The following is a 22,274-nucleotide window of genomic DNA, read 5'->3' on the forward strand; positions in this document are numbered from 1 at the left end:
CAGATTCGCATCGCATAATGCTCATTAAAGGAGGAAGGCTCTCTACCAAAAAAAATTCCATTCCCAAACTTGAACACAAGATCTCTTGTTAAAGTCAAAAGGATCCTATCCATCCCATCTCAACCTGGGTGGTATGGTGTTTACCATTCACCTGTTACAAAAGATGCAAGAGCATCGCATCCATTTCTTCAATGATCAGTCCGTGACCATTACTTTATCGAATCTGTTTCCCCTTTCAGTAGTGTCACAACCCCTTTTTAAGCAACACAAATGCAATAGTATGGAAACTTTCTTTACCTTGAAACACTCACCCAAAAGATGACTTTCCACTCAATGGCAGTAAAAAACAATATGTATATACATTTAATAATTAAGGAAACATTGTTCCAACATAACACAAAGTATATCAAATTTAGAATAGAGAGTAAAGACTTAAAGAATCACTACCAGCCAAACCTACTTACGAGCAACATAGTGAATAACTGAATATTGTCTAGTTCTGCAGACGCCATCACTTCCAGTAATCACAAATAAGCTAAACGTGTCAATAGCGGGTTACGGCATCAAGTTGGTAATGACACAGAAACATGTTTCACGCGTCTATAGTGAATTTTCTATCTTGAATGGCCCAGCTGTTCAATTTTTTCTTCTCCTTTATTAGAATTATTACTTAGCCTGGGCAAGGAGGATTAGTATGAGTTCAATCAAATTACACTCCCATGCTGAAGATTCTTTTCCCCCTGTCGAAACAGAAAATATGGTTATTGAGGAAAATATCAGATAACATTTCATACTCGCAAGGTATGATATACCAGGATCCGGAAAGTACTATAAGCATGAGAAATACATTACTAAAAGCATATACAGAAGTTACCAAACAGAAAATAAACATGCAATCATTGTATTATATTGTCAAAAGCTGTCACGGCCCAAACTCTAACCATGATCGTGATGGCGCCTATCGTGTTACAAGGCAAGCCTACTTCCCAAAATATTACTACTAAACCGATTATAATAATTTAATAAAACATTTCAACATTAAAATTTTTTCATAAACTAAATCAACTCTAAATATAATATAGAAAAATACGGAAACGAGCCTCAAACATCGGAGAGTCACTAAGTCATGAGCGTCTAAATCTATGAACTAAGAAATGAAACTGTCTAACTGACAAAACAATCCAAAAGAAGAAATGATAAAAAGAGTAACAAGGTCCTGCGGACGTTAGCAGCTACCTTGCAATCTCCACAGATAGCCGGCCTGAACTCAACGATCGTCGCACTCTAACTCACCTGAATCTGCACATAAAGTGCAGGGTGTAGCATGAGTACAACCACCTCAGAAAGTAACAGAAATAACTAAGGAACTGAGCAATAGTGACGAGCTAAGTAAAACAGTCCAATCATTTATTTTCACAATTTAAAAATAAACAGAAATAAACAGGTAAATTCCATAACTCGGTAGTGCCACAAAGAAGTTTAACAGATAAATGCAGCAACAACACAAATAAATACAACCTCACAACAGTGTCACTCCATCACTCATCACCCGGCACTCAACACTCAAAACACTCAACACGTTGCGCTCACTGGGGTGTGTACAGACTCCGGAGGGGCTCCCAAAGCCCAAGCGCTAAGCACGGATAACTCACGTGCCATCATATCAATACTTGGATCCGCACAGTCAACTCACGTGCTACGCGGACAACTCACGCGCTATGGTATCAATACCTGAACCCGCACGGTCAACTCACGTGCTATGCGGACAACTCACGCGCTATGGTATTAATATCCTCACAACCAGGCCATCGGCCTCACTCAATCATGTACCTCACTAGCCTCATCATCACCAACAAATAAGGGAACATAACCCACATCAAGTATCACTGCATATTAGCAAATAATAGAGACTGAAGTAAACAGGTACAATGATTTCTATAACTGAGTACAAATAATGTGAGCACGAATAAAGCTTAAGCATGATCTCTATCATGAAGGCAAACAAGTTCAACAACAATTAAACACATAACCACAGATAATAGTCATTAGACCTCACAGCCTCACGGGACGGACCAAGTCTCAATCCCTCACGGTGCACACCCACACGCTCGTCACCTAGCATGGGTATCACTTCCAAATAATCACGTGATGTCAAATCTCCGGGTTTATACCCTCAAAGTCAGAGTTAAAACTGTTACTTACCTTAACAGCATAAAACCCTACTCTAGGATGCCCTCGTCTCTGGACTCGATCACCAAATGCTTTGAATCTATACAAAATCAGTATAGTACCATCAATATACGCTAATGGAATGAATTCCACAAGAAAAACTATCAAATTATGCCAAAAATCCGAACCCGACCAAAACCCGACCCCCCGAGCCCACGTCTCGAAATCCGTCAAAAATGGCAGAATAATAAACCTTTCCTCTCCCGAGTCTAACCATACCAAATTCATCAAAATCCGACATCGTTTGGTTCTTCAAATCCTTAAATTACTCTCCAAAAATTCCAAGCCCTAACCCCTCATTTTCATTAATTACCATGATTAAACAACGGAAAATCACCATATATACATGTATTAGGGCTCAAGTAATTTACCTCAACGAAACCCCCTTGATTCCCTCTTCAAATCTCTCCCAAAAGCTCCAAAAACCGAATAGAAATGGTGAAGAATGCACCAAAATCGCGAAGGGTTCTATTTATGGTTTCTGCCCAGGTTTTTCGCACCTGCGGCCATTTTCTCGCACCTGCGCGACCGCACCTGCGGTCCAAGGAGTCGCACCTGCGCAACTCACTTAATTCCCTAACATCCGCACCTGCGGACACCTTTCTCGCACTTGCGGACTCGCATCTGCGGTCCCTCGTGCGTATCTGCGAAACCAGCCTAAAATCCTCATCTCCGCATCTGCGCTCAAGGCCTCGCACCTGTGGGCTAGCAGATGCGGCCAATTTTCGCACCTGCATTTCCAGCCTTAGCCCAGCGTCGTCCGTACCTGCGCACTCCCTACGCGCACCAGCGGCCTCGCACCTGCGAGGCTTTCTTCCGCAGGTGCAAAAATAGCAGTAGCAGCAGCTCCAGCTGCAAATTCCAACTTTGACAAATACGTTAACCACCCGGAATCACCCTGAGGCCCTCTGGACCTCAACCAAAAATACCAACAAGTCATATATCAACATACCAACTTAGTCGAACCTTCGAATCACTCAAAACAACATCAAATCATCAAATTACCCTCGGATTCAAGCCTAAGAACTTTTAAATTTCTAAATTCGGCAACCGATGCCGAAACCAACCAAACCACGTCCGAATGACCTCAAATTTTGCACACATATCACAAATGACACTACGAACCTACTCCAACTTCCGGAATTCCATTCCGACTCCGATATCAAATTTTCCAAGCCTAATTCTACCACGGACCTCCAAATCACATTCCGGACGCACTCCTAAGTCCAAAATCACCTAACGGAGCTAACAGAACCATCAAAATTCAAATCCGAGGTCGTTTAAACATAGATCCATATCCGGTCCACTTTTTTAACTTTTTTTATTTTAAATTATAAGACTAAGTGTCTCATTTCACTCCGAGTTCTCTCCGGACCCGAACTAACTAACCCGATAAGTCATAAACAATTGCAAGACATAAATTGAGTAGTAAATTAGGGAACGGGGTTATAATATTCAAAACGACTGGCCGGGTCATTACATTCTCCCCCTCTTAAACAAACGTTCATCCTCGAACGAGTCTAACAGAAGAACATACCTGAAATCACAGCATCTGAAGCAATAGCGTCTGGCCTGGCTGGGAGGGCATAGAAACGGGCCTGACCACCCCCTGATCTGCCTCCCCCTCTCGGGCGACTCATAGCTGACTAGGCTCCGTCCCTAGCTGGCTGAACTCCACCCCTAGCTGGCTGGGCGGTTGGTGGAGGAACTGGTGCTGGTGCCGTTGGCCGAGTACTCCGCTGCGGAGTCCCACCCAACAGCCTAGGGCAATATCTCGCAATGTGACCAAAATCCCTGCACTCAAAACAACCCCTCCTTTGACGAAACTGTTGCTCCTGATACCCAAAGGAATTACCCGATGATACCTTAGCGGGTGGGGCATAATGAGAACCCTGTGCTGGCAATGCACTGAATGATGACTAACTCTGCTGAAACTGGTCCTGCTGAAACTAACCTCCCTGAGGAGAACCACTAAAACCACCCTGACCACGAGGCCTCTTAGCCTCCCTCTCAGTCATCTCCTGACCTCGAACCATCTCAATCTGTCGAGCAATGTCGACAACCTCATCAAAGGTAACCCCAGATATTCTCTCCCTGGTCATAAGCAATCGAAGCTGAAAATCGAGGCCATCTATAATCCTCCTGGTCATCTCTCGGTCTGTGGGAACCAACCAGACCGCATGACGAGCTAACTCGGAGAATCACATCTCATGCTGTGTAATAGAAATTTCACCCTGGCGAAGCCACTCAAACTACCTGCGCAGCTCCTCTATGCGCGACTCAGGTACAAAATTCTCCAGAAAGAGAACAGAGAACTGCTGCCAAGTAAGGGGTGCTGCGCCAACAGGCCTACACCTCTCGTAAGTCTCCCACCATCTGAGTGCAGCCCCAGAAAACTGAAAGGTAGTGAATGAGACCCCATAAGTCGACAAAATACCAGTAGTACGGAGCATCCTCAGACACCTGTCCAAGAAGTCCTGAGTGTCCTCTCTCTCTGTACCACTAAAAGTTGGTGTCTGGAGTCTCCCAAACCTCTCCAACCAACACTGATCATCCTCAGGCATAGCAGGAACCATATAATCCTATGCATCTACAACCGGCTGGGCTGGTGGTGCCTCGGTATCTGAAGTCCCTGAATAACATGCTCGAGTGTGCGAGCGACGGGAGTCTGAGTGCCTCCCCCAGCCTGAGAAGTGGATCCGGCCGTCGAAATAGAGACCGCCTGAGCAAGGCCGGTACACGCTGCACCTCTGCCCTTACCATAGCCTTTACCGCAGTCTCGACCTCTTGCGGCCCGAACTGGTGGCTGACCCTCTTGATCGGTAGCACGAGTCCTCACCATCTGTGAGAGAATGAAATACAGATGTTTAGTTACTAGAATACACAGAACACACGATAAGCATCCAAGAATGTGAAATTTTCCTAAAGGTTCTTCAGCCTCTCGAAGATAAGTACAGACGTCTCCGTACCGATCCGCAAGACTCTACTAAACCCACTCATGACTTGTGAGACCTATGTAACCTAGATTCTGATACCAACTTGTCACGACCCAAAATCTAACCATGGTCGTGATAGTGCCTATCGTGTTACAAGGCAAGCCTACTTCCCAAAATATTACTACTAAACCGATTATAATAATTTAATAAAATATTTCAACATTTAATTTTTTTTCATAAACTAAATCAACTCTAAATATAATATAGAAAAATACGAAAATGAGCCCCAAACATCGGGGTGTCACTAAGTCATGAGCGTCTAAATCTATGAACTAAGAAATAAAACTGTCTAACTATCAATACAATCCAAAAGAAGAAATGATAAAAAGAGTAACAAGGTCCTGCGGACATTAGCAGCTACCTTGCAATCTCCACAGATAGCCGTCCTGAACTCAACAATCGTCGCGCTCTAACTCACCTGAATCTGCACATAAAGTGCAGGGTGTAGCATGAGTACAACCACCTCAACAAATAACAGAAATAACTAAGGAACTGAGCAATATTGACGAGCTAAGTAAAACCGTCCAATGATTTATTTTTACAATTTAAAAATAAACAGAAATAAACAGGTAAATTTCATAACTCAGTAAATGCCACAAAGAAGTTTAACAGATAAATGCAGCAACAACACAAATAAATACAACCTCACAGCAGTGTCATTCCATCACTCATCACTCGGCACTCGGCATTCAATACTCAAAACACTCAACACTCTGCGCTCACTGGGGGTATGTACAGACTCCGGAGGGGCTCCCAAAGCCCAAGCGCCAAGCACGGACAACTCACGCGCTATGGTATCAATACCTGGACCCGCATGGTCAACTCACGTGTTACGCGGATAACTCACGCGCTATGGTATTAATATCCTCACAACCAGGCCCTCGGTCTCACTCAATCATGTACCTCACTAGCCTCATCATCACCAACAAATAAGGGAACACAGCCCACATCAAGTATCACCGCTTATTAGCAAATAATAGAGATTGAGGTAAACAGGTACAATGATTTCTATGACTGAGTACAAATAATGTGAGCATAAATAAAGCCTAAGCATGATCTTTATCATGAAAGCAAACAAGTTCAACAATAATTAAATACATAACCACAGATAATAGCCATTAGGCCTCACAGCCTCACGGGATGGACCAATTCTTAATCCCTCACGGTGCACACCCACACGCTCGTCACCTAGCGTGGGTATCACTTCCAAACAATCACGTGATGTCAAATCTCCGGGTTTATACCCTCAAAGCCAGAGTTAAAACTGTTACTTACCTTAACAGCGTAAAATCCTACTCTGGGTTCCCTCGTCTCTGGACTCGGTCTCCAAATTCTCTGAATCTATTCACAATCAATACAATACCATTAATAAACGCTAATGGAAAGAATTTCACAAGAAAAACTATCAAATTATGACAAAAATCTGAACCCGACCAAAACCCGACCCCCGGGCCCACGTATCAAAATCCATCAAAAATTACAGAATAATAAGCCTTGTCCTCTCCCGAGTCTAACCATACCAAATTCATCAAAATCCGACATCGTTTGGTCCTTCAAATCCTTAAATTACTCTCCAAATATTCCAAACTCTAACCCCTCATTTTCACTAATTACCATGATTAAACAACGAAAAATCACCATATATACAAGTATTAGGGCTCAAGTAACTTACCTCAACGAAACCCCCTTGATTCCCTCTTCAAATCGCTCGTCACCTAGCATGGGTATCACTTCCAAACAATCACGTGATGTCAAATCTCCGGGTTTATACCCTCAAAGCCAGAGTTAAAACTGTTACTTACCTTAACAGCATAAAATCCTACTCTGGGTTCCCTCGTCTCTAGACTCGGTCTCCAAATTCTCTGAATCTATTCACAATCAGTACAATACCATTAATAAACGCTAATGGAAAGAATTCCACAAGAAAAACTATCAAATTATGCCAAAAATCTGAACCCGACCAAAACCTGACCCCCGGGCCCACGTATCGAAATCCATCAAAAATTGCAGAATAATAAGCCTTGTCCTCTCCCGAGTCTAACCATACCAAATTCATCAAAATCCGACATCGTTTGATCCTTCAAATCCTTAAATTACTCTCCAAATATTCCAAACTCTAACCCCTCATTTTCACTAATTACCATGATTAAACAACGAAAAATCACCATATATACAAGTATTAGGGCTCAAGTAACTTACCTCAATGAAACCCCCTTGATTCCCTCTTCAAATATCTCCCAAAAGCTCCAAAAACCGAATAGAAATGGTGAAGAATGCACCAAAATCGCGAAGGGTTCTATTTATGGTTTCTGCCCAGGTTTTTCGCACCTGCGGCCATTTTCTCGCACCTGCGTGACCGCACCTGCGGTCCAAGGAGTTGCACCTGCTCTACTCACTTAATTCTCTAACTTTCGCACCTGGGACACCTTTCTCGCATCTGCGGTCCCTGGTGCGCATCTGCTAAACCAGCCCAAAATCCTCAACTCCGCATCTGCGCTCAAGGCCTCACACCTGCGGGCTCGCAGATGCGGCCAATTCTTCGCACCTGCGTTCCCAGCCTTGGCCCAGCGTCGTCCGCACCTGCGCACTCCCCACGCGCACCAGCGGCCTCGCACCTTCTAGGCTTTCTTCCGCATGTGCGAAAATAGCAGTAGCAGCAGCTCCAGCTGCAAATTCCAACTTCAACAAATCTATTAACCACCCGGAATAACCCTGAGGCCCTCGGGACCTCTACCAAAAATACTAACAAGTCATATATCAACATACCAACTTAGTCGAACCACTCAAAACAACATAAAATCATCAAATTACCCTAGGATTCAAGCCTAAGAACTTTTAAATTTCTAAATTTGGCAACTTATGCCGAAACCAACCAAACCACGTCCGAATGACCTCAAATCTTTCACACACATCACAAATGACACTACGAACCGACTCCAACTTCCGGAATTCCATTCCGACCCCGATATCAAATTTTCCACTGCCGACCGATATCGCCAAATTTCCATTTTTGCCAATTCAAGCCTAATACTTCCAGGACCTCCAAATCACATTCCGGACACACTCCTAAGTCCAAAATCACCTAACGGAGCTAACAAAACGATATGAATTAAAATCCGAGGTCGTTTACATAAAGATCCATATCCGGTCCACTTTTTTAACTTTTTTTTTTAATTTTAAATTATAAGACTAAGTGTCTCATTTCACTCCGAGTTCTCTACGGACCCGAACTAACTAACCTGATAAGTCGTAAATCAATTGCAAGACATAAATTGAGCAATAAATGGGGGAACGGGGTTATAATATTCAAAACGACTAGTCGGGTCGTTACATTCTCCCCTCTTAAATAAACGTTCATCCTCGAACGAGTCTAACAGACGAACATACCTGAAATCACAACATCTGAAGCAATAGCGTCTGGCCTGGCTAGGAGGGCATAGAAACGGGCCTGACCACCCCCTGATCTGCCTCCCCCTCTCGGGCGACTCATATCTGACTAGGCTCCGCCCCTTGCTGGCTGAACTCCACCGCTAGCTGGTGGGGCGGTTGGTGGAGGAACTGGTGCTGGTGCCGTTGGCTGAGTACTTCGCTGCAGAGTCCCACCCAGCACTCGAAACAACCCATCCTTTGACGAAACTGTTGCTCCTGATGCCCAAAGGAATTACCCGATGATACCTGAGCGGGTGGGGCATAATGAGAACCCTGTGCTCGCAATGCACTGAATGATGACTAACTCTGCTGAAACTGGTCTTGCTGAAACTGACGTCCCTGAGGAGCACCACTGATACCACCCTGACCACGAGGCCTCTTAGCCTCCCTCTCAGTCATCTCCTGACCTCGAACCATCTCAATCTGTCGAGTAATGTCGACAACCTCATCAAAGGTAACCCCAGATACTCTCTCCCTGGTCATAAGCAATCGAAGCTGAAAATCGAGATCATCTATAATCCTCCTGGTCCTCTCTCGGTCTGTAGGAACCAACCAGACCGCCTGCGCAGCTCCTCTCTGCAGGACTCAGGTACAAACTTCTCCAGAAAGAGAACAGAGAACTACTGCCAAGTAAAGGGTGCTGCGCCAACAGGCCTACGCCTCTCGTAAGTCTCCCACCATCTTAGTGCAGCCCCAGAAAATTGAAAGGTAGTGAATGAGACCCCACAAGTCTTCAAAATACCAGCAGTACGGAGTATCCTCAAACACCTGTCCAAGAAGTCCTGAGCGTCCTCTCTCTCTGTACCACTAAAAGTTGGTGGCTGGAGTCTCCCAAACCTCTCCAACCTACGCTGATCATCCTCAGGCATAGCAGGAACCACATAATCCTATGCAGCTACAACCGGCTGGGTTGGTGGTGCCTCCGGTATCTGAAGTCCCTGAATAAAATGCTCGGGTGTGCGAGCGACGGGAGTCTGAGTGCCTCCCCCAGCATGAGAAATGGCTACGGCCGTCGAAATAGAGACCGCCTGAGCAAGGCCGGTACATGCTGTCAGAATATGAGCTAGGGCCTCCTCAGGGCCTGAAATCATAATAGGCACAGGTGGTGCCTGAGCTGGCGCATCTATAACTGGAACCTGGTCCTGATATGGGACAACCGGTAGATCTGCAGGTACTGCCCAGCTGCTGTACGGGCTGCACCTCTGCCCCTACCATGGCCTGTACCGCGGCCTCGACCTCTTGCGGCCCGAACTGGTGGCTGACCCTCTTGACCAGTAGCACTAGTCCTCACCATCTGTGAGAGAATATAATACAGATGTTTAGTTACTAGAATACACAGAACACACGACAAGAATCCAAGAATGTGAAATTTTCCTAAAGGTTCTGCAGCCTCTCGAAGATAAGTACAGACGTCTCCGTACCGATCCGCAAGACTCTACTAAACCCACTCATGACTTGTGAGACCTATGTAACCTAGGCTTTGATACCAACTTGTCACGACCCAAAATCTAACCATAGTCGTGATGGCGCCTATCGTGTTACAAGGCAAGCCTACTTCCCAAAATATTACTACTAAACCGATTATACTAATTTAATAAAATATTTCAACATTTAAATTTTTTTCATAATCCGAATCAACTCTAAATATAATATAGAAAAATACAGAAATGAGCCCGAAACATCGAGGTGTCACTAAGTCATGAGCGTCTAAATCTATTAACTAAGAAATGAAACTATCTAACTATCAATACAATCCAAAAGAAGAAATGATAAAAGGAGTAACAAGGTCCTACGGATGTTAGCAGCTACCTTGCAATCTCTACAGATAGCCGGCCTGAACTCAACGATCGCCGCGCTCTAACTCACCTGAATCTGCACATAAAGTACAGGGTGTAGCATGAGTACAACCACCTCAGCAAGTAACAGAAATAACTAAGGAACTGAGCAATAGTGACGAGCTAAGTAAAATAGTCCAATCATTTATTTTCATAATTGAAAAATAAACAAAAATAAGCAGGTAAATTCCATAACTCAGTAAATGCCACAAAGAAGTTTAACAGATAAATGCAGCAACAATACAAATAAATACAACCTCACAGCAGTGTCATTCCATCACTCATCACTCGGCACTCAATACTCAAAACACTCAACACTCTGCGCTCACTGGGGGTGTGTACAGACTCCGGAGGGGTTCCCAAAGTCCAAGCGCTAAGCACGGACAACTCACGTGCCATCATATCAATACCTGGATCCGCACAGTCAATTCATGTGCTATGCGAACAACTCACGCGCTGTGGTATCAATACCTGGACCCGCACGGTCAACTCACGTGTTACGCGGATAACTCACGCGCTATGGTATTAATATCCTCACAACCAGGCCCTCGGTCTCACTCAATCATGTACCTCACTAGCCTCATCATCACCAACAAATAAGGGAACACAGCCCACATCAAGTATCACCGCATATTAGCAAATAATAGAGATTGAGGTAAACAGGTACAATGATTTCTATGACTGAGTACAAATAATGTGAGCATGAATAAAGCCTAAGCATGATCTCTATCATGAAGGAAAACAAGTTCAACAATAATTAAACACATAACCACAGATAATAGCCATTAGGCCTCACAGCCTCACGGGACGGACCAAGTCTCAATCCCTCATGGTGCACAACCACACGCTCGTCACCTAGCGTGGGTATCACTTCCAAACAATCACGTGATGTCAAATCTCCGGGTTTATACCCTCAAAGCCATAGTTAAAACCGTTACTTACCTTAACAGTGTAAAATCCTACACTGGATGCCCTCGTCTCTGGATTCGGTCTCCAAATTCTCTGAATCTATTCACAATCAGTACAATACCATCAATATACGCTAATGGAATAAATTCCACAATAAAATCTATCAAATTATGCCAAAATCCGAAACCGACCAAAACCCGACCCCCGAGCCCATGTCTCGAAATCAATCAAAAATGGAAAAATAATAAACCTTGTCCTCTCCCGAGTCTAACCATACCAAATTCATCAAAATCCAACATCGTTTGGTCCTTCAAATCCTTAAATTACTCTCAAAATATTTCAAGCCCTAACCCCTCATTTTCAATAATTACCATGATTAAACAACGAAAAATCACCATATATACAAGTATTAGGGCTCAAGTAACTTACCTTAATGAAACACCCTTGATTCCCTCTTCACATCTCTCCCAAAAGCTCCAAAAACCGAATAGAAATGGTGAAGAATGCACCAAAATCGCGAAGGGTTCAATTTATGGTTTCTGCCCAGGTTTATCGCATCTGCGGCCATTTTCTCGCACCTGCGCGACCGCACCTGCGGTCCAAGGAGTCGCACCTGCGCAACTCACTTAATTCCCAAAATTTCGCACCTGGGGACACCTTTCTCGCATCTGCGGTCCCTAGTGCGCATCTGCGAAACCAGCCCAAAATCCTCATCTCCGCATCTGTGCTCAAGGCCTCGCACCTTCGGGCTCGCAGAACCGGCCAATTCTTCGCACCTGCGTTCCCAGCCTTGGCCCAGCGTCGTCCGCACCTGCGCACTCCCCACACGCACCAGCAGCCACGCACCTGCGAGGCTTTCTTCTGCATGTGCGAAAATAGCAGTAGCAGCAGCTCCAGTTGTAAATTCCAACTTCAACAAATCCGTTAACCACCCGGAATCACCCCGAGGCCCTCGGAACCTCAACCAAAAACACCAACAAGTCATATTTCAACATTCCAACTTAGTCGAACCTTCGAATCACTCAAAACAACATCAAATCATCAAATTACCCTCGGATTCAAGTCTAAGAACTTTTAAATTTCCAAATTCGACAACCGATGCCAAAACCAACCAAACCACGTCCGAATGACCTCAAATTTTGCATACACATCACAAATGACACTAGGAACCTACTCCAACTTCCGGAATTCCATTCCGACCCCGATATCAAATTTTTCAATGCCGACCGAAATCGCCAAATTTCCAATTTCGTCAATTCAAACCTAATTCTACCACGGACCTCCAAATCACATTCCGGACGCACTCCTAAGTTCAAAATCACCTAACGGAGCTAACTGAACCATCAGAAATCAAATCCGATGTCATTTACACATAGATCCATATCCGGTCTACTTTTCTAACTTTATTTTAAAAAAAAATTATAAGACTAGGTGTCTCATTTCACTCCAAGTTCTCTCCGGACCCGAACTAACTAACCCGATAAGTCATAAATCAATTACAAGACATAAATTGAGCAGTAAATAGAGGAACGAGGTTATAATATTCAAAACGACTGGCCGAGTCATTTCATTCTCCCCCTCTTAAACAAATGTTCATCCTCGAACGAGTCTAACAGAAGAACATACCTGAAATCACAGGATCTGAAGCAATAGCATCTGGCCTGGCTGGGAGGGCATAGAAACGGGCCTGACCACCCCCTGATCTTCCTCCCCCTCTCGGGCGACTCATAGCTGAATGGGCTCCGCCCCTATCTGACTGAACTCTACCCTTAACTGCTGGGCGGGTGGTAGAGGAACTGGTGCTGGTGTCGTTGGCCGAGTACTCCGCTGTGGAGTCCCACCCAACAGCCTAGGGCAATATCTCGCAATGTGACCAAAATCCCCGCACTCAAAACAACCACTCCTTTGACAAAACTGTTGCTCCTGATGCCCAAAAGAATTACCCGATGATACCCGAGCGGGTGGGGCATAATGAGAACCTTGTGCTGGCAATGCACCGAATGATGACTAACTCTGCTGAAACTGGTCCTGCTGAAACTGACCTCCCTGAGGAGCACCACTGACACCACCCTGACCACGAGGCCTCTTAGCCTCACTTTCAGTCATCTCCTGACCTCGAACCATCTCAATCTGTCGAGCAATATCGACAACCTCATCAAAGGTAACCCCAGATACTCTCTCCCTGGTCATAAGCATCGAAGCTGAAAATCGAGGCCATTTATAAACCTCCTGGTCCTCTCTCGGTCTGTGGGAACCAACCAGACCGCTTGACGAGCTAACTCGGAGAATCACATCTCATACTGTTTAACAGACATCTCACACTGTTCAAGCTGCTCAAACTGCCTGCGCAGCTCCTCTTTGCAGGACTTAGGTACAAACTTCTCCAGAAAGAGAACAGAGAACTGCTGCCAAGTAAGGGGTGCTGCGCCAACAGGCCTATGCCTCTCGTAAGTCTCCCACCATCTGAGTGCAGCCCTAGAAAACTGAAAGGTAGTGAATAAGACCCCACAAGTCTCCAAAATACCAGCAGTACGGAGTATCCTCTAACACTTGTCCAAGAAGTCCTGAGCGTCCTCTCTCTCTGTACCACTAAAGGGTGGTGGCTGGAGTCTCCCAAACCTCTCCAACATACGCTGATCATCCTCAGGCATAGCAGGACCCACATAATCCTGTGCAGCTACAATCGGCTGGGCTGGTGGTGCCTCTAGTTTCTAAAGTCCATGAATAACATTCTCGAGTGTGCGAGCGACGGGAGTCTGAGTGCCTCCCCCAGCTTGAGAAGTGGTTGCGGCCGTCGAAATAGAGACCGCCTGAGCAAGGCCGGTACACACTGTCAGAATCTGAGTTAGGGCCTCCTGAAGGCCTAGAATCATAATAGGCACAGGTGGTGCCTGAGTTGGCGCATCAACACTTGGAACCTGGTCCTGATCTGGGACAACCGGTAGATCTGCATGTACTGCCCTAGCTGCTGTACGGGCTGCACCTCTGCCCCTACCATGGCCTCTAACGCGGCCTCGACCTTTTGCGGCCCGAACTGGTGGCTGACCCTCTTGACCAGTAGCACAAGTCCTCACCATCTGTGAGAGAATGAAATACAGATGTTTAGTTATTAGAATACACATTACGCACGACAAGAATCCAAGAATGTGAAATTTTCCCAAAGGTTCTGCAGCCTCTCGAAGATAAGTACAGACGTCTCCGTACCGATCCGCAAGACTCTACTAAACCCAGATACTCTCTCCCTCGTCATAAGCAATCGAAGCTAAAAACCGAGGCCATCTATAAACCTCCTGGTCCTCTCTCGATCGTGGGAACCAACCAGACTGCATGACGAGCTAACTCGAAGAATCGCATCTCATACTGTGTAACAAACATTTCACCCTGGTGAAGCTACTCAAACTACCTGCACAGCTCCTCTCTGCGGGACTCAAGTACAAACTTCTCCAGAAAGAGAACAGAGAACTGTTGCCAAGTAAGGGGTGATGCGCCAACAGGCCTACGCCTCTCGTAAGTCTTCCACCATCTGAGTGCAGCCCCAGAAAACTGAAAGGTAGTGAATGAGACCCAACAAGTCTCCAAAATACCAGCAGTACGGAGTATCTTCCGACACCTGTCCAAAAAGTCCTGAGCGTCCTCTCTCTCTGTACCACTAAAGGTTGGTGGATGGAGACTCCCAAACCTCTCCAACCTACGCTGATCATCCTCAGGCATAGCAGGAACCACATAATCCTGTGCAGCTACAACCGGCTGGGCTGGTGGTGCCTCCAGTATCTGAAGTCCCTGAATAACATGCTCGGGTGTGCGAGCGACGGGAGTCTGAGTGCCTCCCCCAGCTTGAGAAGTGGTTGCGGCCGTCGAAATAGAGACTACCTAAGCAAGGCTGGTACACGCTGTCAGAATCTGAGCTAGGGCTTCCTGAAGGCCTGGAATCATAATAGGCTAATAGGCACAGGTGGTGCCTGAGCTGGCGCATCAACATCTGGAACTTGGTCCTGATCAGGGACAACCGGTAGATCTGCAGGTACTGCCCCAGCTGCTGTACGGGTTGCACCTTTGCCCCTACCACGGCCTCTATCGCGGCCTCGGCCTCCTGCGGCCCGAACTGGTGGCTGACCCTCTTGACCAGTAGCACGAGTCCTCACCATCTGTGAGAGAATGAAATACAGATGTTTAGTTACTAGAATACACAGAACGCATGACAAGAATCCAAGAATGTGAAATTTTCCTAAAGGTTCTGCAGCCTCTCGAAGATAAGTACAGACGTCTCCGTACTGATCCGCAAGACTCTACTAAACCCACTCATGACTCGTGAGACTTATGTAACCTAGGCTCTGATACCAACTTGTCATGACCCAAAATCTAACCATAGTCGTGATGGCGCCTATCGTGTTACAAGGCAAGCTTACTTCCCAAAATATTACTACTAAACCGATTATAATAATTTAATAAAACATTTCAACATTTAATTTTTTTCATAAACTAAATCAACTCTAAATATAAAATAGAAAAATACGGAAACAAGCCCCAAATATCGGGGTGTCACTAAGTCATGAGCGTCTAAATCTATGAACTAAGAAATGAAATTGTCTAACTATCAATACAATCCAAAAGAAGAAATGATAAAAGAAGTAACAAGGTCCTGCGGACGTTAGCAGCTACCTTGCAATTTCCACAGATAGCCGGCCTGAACTCAACGACCGCCGTGCTCTAACTCACCTGAATCTGCACATAAAGTGCAGGGTGTAGCATGAGTACAACCACCTCAGCAAATAACAGAAATAACTAAGGAACTGGGCAATAGTGACGAGCTAAGTAAAACAGTCCAACCATTTATTTTCATAATTTAAAAATAAACAGAAATAAACAGGTAAATTCCATAACTCAGTAAATGCCACAAAGAAATTTAACAGATAAATGTAGCAACAATACAAATAAATACAACCTCACAGCAGTGTCATTCCATCACTCATCACTCGGCACTCAATACTCAAAACACTCAACACTATGCGCTCACTGGGGGTGTGTAAAGTAAGGGTGCTCAAAACCGAACCGAAACCGAAAACCGAATCGAAACTGAAGCTTAATGGCTTATTGGTATCGGTTTAACGGTTTAACGGACGGGGAACAGATTGAAATTTTTTTATTAACGGCTTATCGATTTGGGGGCGGATTATTCAATTTTCTTAACGGATAATCCTTTAACCCGTTAAGAATATATATAATTTTTATTTTTATCCATATATATATATATATATATATTAAATAATCAAAATATATATATATTAAATAATCAAAAACCCTTCTTCCACTTCCAATAATCTATCTATTACTAATTTACTATTAGACATTTAGTTATAATTTACTATTCCAGTGAGTTACTATTAGATAATTTTGATGTCATGTGTTATACCCAGTGTTCTCTTCTATTTCTTCTGATAGTTATAAGTTGTTAATAGGCTCATCCCTAGAGATGATTCTACTGGGAAATACGCTGGAATGTAGCTCTATATTTCTTCTATTTAGCTCTCTTCTTAGGTGCCATATTCTATAGACTGGAATGTAGTCTGCTGAGCATAGAAATTTTATTTTGAGTCATATCGGTCAGCAAACAATCCGATAAACCGTCCGATAACCGCCCGATAAGAGCTAAACCGATACCAATCCACCCGATATCTTATCGGGTGGCTAGCGGATTAATACATTTAAAAGCCGATAACCGATAAGCCAAACCATTAAGAGTAAATAACCGCCCAATCCGCCCGATAAGCAGCCCGAGTGTAAAGACTCCGGAGGGGCTCCCAAAGCCCAAGCTCTAAGCAAGGACAACTCACGTGCCATCATATCAATACCTGGATCCGCACGGTCAACTCACATGCTACGCGAATAACTCACGCGCTATGGTATCAATACCTGGACCAACACGGTCAACTCACGTGCTACGCGGACAACTCACGTGCTATGGTATTAATATACTCACAACTAGGCTCTCGGCCTCACTCAATCATGTACCTCACTAGCCTCATCATCACCAACACATAAAGGAACACAGCCCATATCAAGTATCACCGCATATTAGCAAACAATAGAGATTAAGGTAAACAGGTACAATGATTTCTATGACTGAGTACAAATAATGTGAGCATGAATAAAGCCTAAGCATGATCTCTATCATGAAGGGAAACAAGTTCAACAACAATTAAACACATAACCACAGATAATAGCCATTAGACCTCACAGCCTCACGGGACGGACCAAGTCTCAATTCCTCGCTGTGCACACCCACACGCTCGTCACCTAGCGTGGGTATCACATCAAAACAATTACATGATGTCAAATCTCCGGGTTTATACACTCAAAGCCAGAGTTAAAACGGTTACTTACCTTAACAGCATAAAATCCTACTCTGGATGCCCTCGTCTCTGGGCTCGGTCTCCAAATGCTCTGAATCTATTCACAATCAGTACAATACCATCAATATACGCTAATGGAATGAATTCCATAAGAAAAACTATAAAATTATGCCAAAAATCCGAAACCGACCAAAACCCGACCCCCGGGCCCACGTCTCAAAATCCGTCAAAAATGGAAGAATAATAAACCTTGTCCTCTCCCGAGTCTAACCATACCAAATTCATCAAAATCCGACATCGTTTGGTCCTTCAAATCCTTAAATTACTCTCCAAAAATTTCAAGCCCTAACCCCTCATTTTCACTAATTACCATGATTAAACAACGAAAAATCACCATATATACATGTATTAGGGCTCAAGTAATTTACCTCAACGAAACCCCCTTGATTCCCTCTTCAAATCTCTCCCAAAAGCCCCAAATCCTTTCTGCCCAGGTTTTTCGCACCTGCGGCCATTTTCTCACACCTGCGGTCCAAGGAGTCGCACCTGCGCAACTCACTTAATTCCCTAACTTTCGCACCTAGGACACCTTTCTCGCACCTGCGGACTCGCATCTACGGTCCCTGGTGCGCATCTGCGAAACCAGCCCAAAATTCCCATCTCCGCATCTGCGCTCAAGGCCCCGCACCTGCGGGCTCGCAGATGCGGCCAATTATTCGCACATGCGTTCCCATCCTTGGCCCAGCGTCGTCCGCACCTACGCACTCCCCACGTGCACCAGCGGCCTCGTACCTGCGAGGCTTTCTTCCGCAGTTGCGAAAATAGCAGTAGCAGTAGCTCCAGCTGCAAATTCCAACTTCGACAAATCCGTTAACCACCCGGAATCACCCCGAGGCCCTCGGGACCTCAACCAAATATGCCAACAAGTCATATATCAACATACCAACTTAGTCGAACCTTTGAATCACTCAAAACAACATCAAATCATCAAATTACCCTCGGATTCAAGTCTAAGAACTTTTAAATTTTCAAATTCGGCAACTGATGCCGAAACCAACCAAACCACATCCGAATGACCTCAAATTTGGCACACACATCACAAATGACACTACGAACCTACTCCAACTTCCGGAATTCCATTCCAAAACCGGTATCAAATTTTCCACAGCCGACCGAAATCGCCAAATTTTCAATTTCGCCAATTCAAGCCTAATTCTACCACGAACCTCCAAATCACATTCTGGACGCACTCCTAAGTTCAAAATCACCTAACGGAGCTAACTGAACCATCAGAATTCAAATCCGAGGTCATTTACACATAGATCCATATCCGATCTACTTTTCTAACTTTTTTTTAAAAAAAATAAAAATTATAAGACTAGGTGTCTCATTTCACTCCGAGTTCTCTCCGGATCCGAATTAATTAACCCGATAAGTTATAAATCAATTACAAGACATAAATTGAGCAGTAAATGGGGGAACGAGGTTATAATATTCAAAACGACTGGTCGGGTCGTTACATTCTCCCCCTCTTAAACAACGTTCATCCTCGAACGAGTCTAACAGAAGAACATACCTGAATCCACATCATCTGATGCAATAGCGTGTGGCCTAGCTGGGAGGGCATAGAACGGGCCTGACCACCCCCTGATCTGCCTCCCCCTCTCGGGCGACTCATAGCTGATTGGGCTCCGCCCCTAGCTGGCCGAACTCCACCCCTTGCTGGCTGGGCGAGTGGTGGAGGAACTGGTGCTGGTGCCGTTAACCGAGTAATCCACTGCGGAGTCCCAACCAACAGCCTAAGGCAATATCTCGCAAAGTGACCAAAATCCCCGCACTCGAAACAACCACTCCTTTGACAAAACTATTGCTCCTGATGCCCAAAAGAATTACCCGATGATACCTGAGCGGGTGGGGCATAATGAGAACCTTGTGCTGGCAATGCACTGAATGATGACTAACTCTGCTGAAACTGGTCCTGCTGAAACTGACCTCCCTGAGGAGCACCACTGAAACCACCCTGACCACGAGGCCTCTTAGCCTCCCTTTCAGTCATCTCCTGACCTCGAACCATCTCAATCTGTCGAGCAATGTCGACAACCTCATCAAAGGTAACCCCAGATACTCTCTCCCTGGTCATAAGTAATCGAAGCTGAAAATCGAGGCCATCTATAAACCTCCTGGTCCTCTCTCTCGGTCTGTGGGAACCAACCAGACCGCATGACGAGCTAACTCGGAGAATCGCATCTCATACTATTTAACAGACATCTCACACTGTTGAAGCTGCTCAAACTGCCTGCGCAGCTCCTCTTTGCGGGACTCAGGTACAAACTTCTCCAGAAAGAGAACAGAGAACTGCTGCTAAGTAAGGGGTGCTGCGCCAACAGGCCTATGCCTCTCGTAAGTCTCCCACCATCTGAGTGCAGCCCTAGAAAACTGAAAGGTAGTGAATAAGACCCCACAAGTCTCCAAAATACCAGCAGTACGGAGTATCCTCTAACACTTGTCCAAGAAGTCCTAAGCGTCCTCTCTCTCTATACCACTAAAAGGTGGTGGCTGGAGTCTCCCAAACCTCTCCAACCTACGCTGATCATCCTCAGGCATAGCAGGAACCATATAATCCTGTGCAGCTACAACCGGCTGGGCTAGTGGTGCCTCCAGTATCTGAAGTCCCTGAATAACATGCTCGGGTGTGCGAGCGACGGGAGTCTGAGTGCCTCCCCCAGCTTGAGAAGTGGTTGCGGCCGTCGAAATAGAGACCACCTGAGCAAGGCTGGTACACGCTGTCAGAATCTGAGCTAGGGCTTCTTGAAGGCCTAGAATCATAATAGGCACAGGTGGTGCCTGAGCTGGCGCATCAACATCTGAAACTTGGTCCTGATCAGGGACAACCGGTAGATCTGCAGGTACTGCCCCAGCTGCTGTACGGGTTGCACCTTTGCCCCTACCACGGCCTCTATCGCGGCCTCGGCCTCCTGCGGCCCGAACTGGTGGCTGACCCTCTTGACCAGTAGCACGAGTCCTCACCATCTGTGAGAGAATGAAATACAGATGTTTAGTTACTAGAATACACAGAACGCATGACAAGAATCCAAGAATGTGAAATTTTCCTAAAGGTTCTGCAGCCTCTCGAAGATAAGTACAGACGTTTCCGTACCGATCCGCAAGACTCTACTAAACCCACTCATGACTCGTGAGACTTATGTAACCTAGGCTCTGATACCAACTTGTTACGACCCAAAATCTAACCATGGTCGTGATGACGCCTATCGTGTTTCAAGGCGAGCCTACTTCCGAAAATATTACTACTAAACCGATTGTAATAATTTAATAAAATATTTCAACATTTAAAATTTTTTCATAAACTAAATCAACTCTAAATATAATCTAGAAAAATACGAAAACGAGCTCCAAACATCGGGGTGTCACTAAGTCATGAGCGTCTAAATCTATGAACTAAGAAATGAAACTGTCTAATTGTCAATACAATTCAAAAGAAGAAATGATAAAAGGAGTAACAAGGTCCTGCGGACGTTAGCAGCTACCTTGCAATCTCCACAGATAGCCGGCCTGAACTCAACGATCGACGCTCTCTAACTCACCTGAATCTACACATAAAGTGTAGGGTGTAACATGAGTACAACCACCTGAGCAAGTAACAGAAATAACTAAGGAACTGAGCAATAGTGACGAGCTAAGTAAAACAGTCCAATCATTTATTTTCACAATTTAAAAATAAACAGAAATAAACAGGTAAATTTCATAACTCAGTAAATGCCACAAAAAAGTTTAACAGATAAATGCAACAACAACACAAATAAATACAACCTCACAGCAGTGTCATTCCATCACTCATCACTCGGCACTCAATACTCAAAACACTCAACACTCTGCGCTCACTGGAGGTGTGTACAAACTCCGGAGGGGCTCCCAAAGCCCAAGCGCTAAGCACGGACAACTCACGTGCCATCATATCAATACCTGGATCTGCACGGTCAACTCACGTGCTACGCGAACAACTCACGCGCTATGGTATCAATACCTGGACCCGCACGGTCAACTCACATGCTACGCGGACAACTCACGTGCTATGGTATTAATATCCTCACAACCAGGCCCTCGGCCTCACTCAATCATGTACCTCACCGCATATTTGCAAATAATAGAGACTGAGGTAAATAGGTACAATGATTTCTATGATTGAGTACAAATAATGTGAGCATGAATAAACCCTAAGCATGATCTCTATCTTGAAGGCAAACAAGTTCAACAACAATTAAACACATAACCACATATAATAGCCATTAGGCCTCACAGCCTCACGGGACGGACAAAGTCTCAATCCCTCGCGGTGCACACCCATACGCTCGTCACCTAGCGTGGGTATCACTTTCAAACAATCACGTGATATCAAATCTTCGAGTTTATACCCTCAAAACCAGAGTTAAAACTGTTACTTACCTTAACAGCGTAATATTCTACTCTGGGATGCTCTCGTCTATGGACTCGGTCTCCAAATGCTCTGA

The sequence above is a fragment of the Nicotiana tomentosiformis genome, chromosome 3 (genome assembly GCF_000390325.3).
Source record: "Nicotiana tomentosiformis chromosome 3, ASM39032v3, whole genome shotgun sequence".
Taxonomy (NCBI): Eukaryota; Viridiplantae; Streptophyta; class Magnoliopsida; order Solanales; family Solanaceae; genus Nicotiana; species Nicotiana tomentosiformis.